Here is a 3,056-nt window from a genome sequence, read left to right as displayed (position 1 = left end):
TATTCCATGCCAACGCTTCCAAAATGTTTGCGTGATGTGGCAACTAACGTGAACACTGAAGAATCGGACATTGATTCAGACACTGATTCGGATAGTAGTGAAAATGATTTTGATTCAGATGAATATTAATATAACGGTATAATATTCCGATATCAAAATAGGCGAGTTAAAACAGTACTATAGAAAATATCACTTTTGATATCAGAAATTATCTTTTGGCAGCCATGTTTCAAAAGAGGGTTAATAGTTTCTTGTATAGTTTTTAAGTTGCATAGTTGTATTTCTCGTGCACGAAAACATATAATTAGACACCAAAATAACCAAAATCGGACCCTGCTAACTATGTGATCAGAATTCAAAAGTTTGTTGACCTTTGAACATTTTTACGTCATAGCGCCCTCATGAAAGGTCTGACCCACAACAAACTGTACATTTTTGGAATTCTTATGACCATACGAGTAATTTGATATATTATTTAACATAATTGGAGCATTCTGAAAATTTGACCCCTATTTGACCTTGATTGACCCCTCCACGGAATGCCCGGAAGTTTCAGGAGATAGAACCCATGTTAAATTTATTCAGAATTAATCAAATATCCCAAAATGACTTTCAAACCTTTCTTCTATGAATTGGTCACGGGATCTACAGGCTGGTCCTTTAGATGTTATGATTGTAGACAAGTTATTCCCCTCTTTTTAATCCGCGGAGGTTTGGTTTCTGAGCAAAAGAAAAACGAAAAAGTATTACTTGATTGAAACAAAGGATTGTGTAATGGTAGATTACGTTTTGAAGGTGAAGTAATTGTCGGGTCAAGAAACAGATTTTCTGTTTGCATTGTACAACACAAATATCTTATGACAATTTTAAGCTCATAATCATAAACAACCTGTTTATCAGGGACAGTCTGGGTAGCTCAGTGGTAGAGCGCTCGCCCAACAAGCGAGAGATCTGGGGTTCAAGTCCCCACACAAGCAGGTATGTCCGGAGTTTTTACTCTGGTATATCTGCCTATGCATGATATGTTTCCATTTGTAAATTCATGTTTAAATGTGTTAGTGTACGATGCGTAATTCTTCTTTCACCTGTATATTGATATATTAAGAATAACGATTAAGCATCATTTGATCTCGTGCGCTAGTTTGTAATGTTTGAATGTTTCCATGTTCCAGTGTATGATGCGTAAGCCTTTTCCTCTGTTCACATAATCATAGGTGACACGTTAAATTAAAGAGATAAAAAATTAAATATGTCTTCACTTGCCAGTTTACCTGAACCTTACATGGTTTCATCCTTCACAGATTTATTGAGACGGAAACTGTTGAAACCTTGTGAATTTGGATAATTTCCGTCATTAGAGCCTCCTCCGTTTGACTAGTTATGTTAATGTTTTTAAATGCATTAAATTTTGGTTGATCTACAGACGAAAAGGGTAATATTGTCTCAACTTGCACGGTCATTTTATCAGTTGTTGCCAATTTGTTAGATACTTTTGACCGTAAATCAATTTTCAGACCTTTAATTAACGAGAGAGTACTAGTAACTGGAGTTTTGTCCCATCAATGTCAATGAATGAAATCCTTCCTGCACGCATCCTTCAAAATGTTTCAATCTCAGTGTGCTTCACTCCGTTTTATCTCAGATCAATACTGCGGGTGAAGAAGAATTCAAGTGTCTTGATTATTGCCTTGTTAATGGTGATTCTGTCAAGTCTAAATTCATTGAAATCTGTTTGCCCAATCAAGTTCGATCATGTGTAAGATCCACAAAATATCTATCTGTCTAGTCTAATCAGGGCCGTTCCCAGGGATTTTGCCGCCCTAGGCAAACCCTCTCCCTGCCGCCCCACCAAAACATACCAAAAAGTGTTAAGGGAGTTACCCCTTGAAAACACATGAGTTTTGACCTATTGTATAGGCCTACTGCCCACGGCCGTTTCTTTTTCTCCGCCCCATGTCTTCTTTCCTTTTCTCTGCCCCGTTTCTTTTCTTTTTCTCCTTTTCCTTTTCCGCCCTGTTTTCTGTTTCTCTTTTCGCCCCCTTTTTATTTTTCCTCCCATTTTTTGCTTTTTATCTGCCCTCATTTTTCTTCCCTTTTCTTTCTCAATTCCCGTTTTTTGTCGCCCTTTTTGTGCGCCCTCTGCGTTTGCCGCCCTAGGCGACCGCCTTACCTGGCCTAATGGTCGGAACGGCCCTGAGTCTAATGCAGGAGCACAGCATGCTTCATAATTCTTGAATGTATTTAAATCAATGATCCGCGTATAATAATGCCATTTATGTACTCCTAACAAGATAAAAGAACTACATCAATTTGAATGACTTGCAATTGTCATCTTGCATTAGAATAGTGTAGCCCGCACTCCAATAAAATGTCGATTTTTGTTTTTGTTTACGTTAAGAGGGTGAAATAAAGTTAATTAGTTTCAAAAGCACTGAAAGTGGCCCTGCGGACTAATTCACCTCCAATAAGGTTGCCATACTTTTCACTCGCAGGTTATTCTTTTGTCTGATGTCCGGTCACTCATATCATTACACAGGAGTAGCTCACAGGTAATCAATAATATTCATGATATTGTTTATCAAATGTTGTGGTGATTGTTGGCCAATTTGTTATTTTAATGTTTAGTCCTACAGGGGGGAGATGTTATTTAATGTCGTCCTACTGGGAGACATGCGTTACCGTAAAATCTATTTGGGGGGCTATTTTTTTACTGTGTAGTCCTACAAGGATAGGGGTAAAAGTAGTCCGACAGGGCAGATCTTGTTTTCTGTGTACACATAGCAGTGGGGGAGGAGGTCGTTTTTTACGGTCAATGTCAGGCGACGAGCGGCATGATGGGCGGAGAGAAACGGCAAAACCATTTTCATACACTCGGTTAGTTTTGTTGGGCTCATTATCGAACCCCAACGGTTTTAGCTTGTATCAATATTATTTTTTAACATAGGCCTACATGTTTGCGATATTTTAAGCATTTTAATATTTCAAAATAATCCCATTCAATTACACGGTTGACACTTAATGTTCTGAATTCAGAGAATTCGTGGCGCTCACCACCT

General features: G+C 38.2%; 1 non-coding gene across 1 annotated transcript; it reads left to right on the top strand.

Moving 5' to 3' along the window:
• The first annotated feature begins 905 nt into the window (after window positions 1-905).
• Window positions 906-977, top strand: Trnav-aac (transfer RNA valine (anticodon AAC)). Its single transcript has one exon. It is a non-coding gene; the product is annotated as a tRNA-Val (tRNA).
• Window positions 978-3,056: the final 2,079 nt, after the last annotated feature.

Source organism: Amphiura filiformis, chromosome 6 (assembly GCF_039555335.1).
Source record: "Amphiura filiformis chromosome 6, Afil_fr2py, whole genome shotgun sequence".
Taxonomy (NCBI): domain Eukaryota; kingdom Metazoa; phylum Echinodermata; class Ophiuroidea; order Amphilepidida; family Amphiuridae; genus Amphiura; species Amphiura filiformis.
The sequence above is the reverse complement of the archived record's forward strand: the minus strand, read 5'-3'. Positions and strand labels throughout refer to the sequence as shown.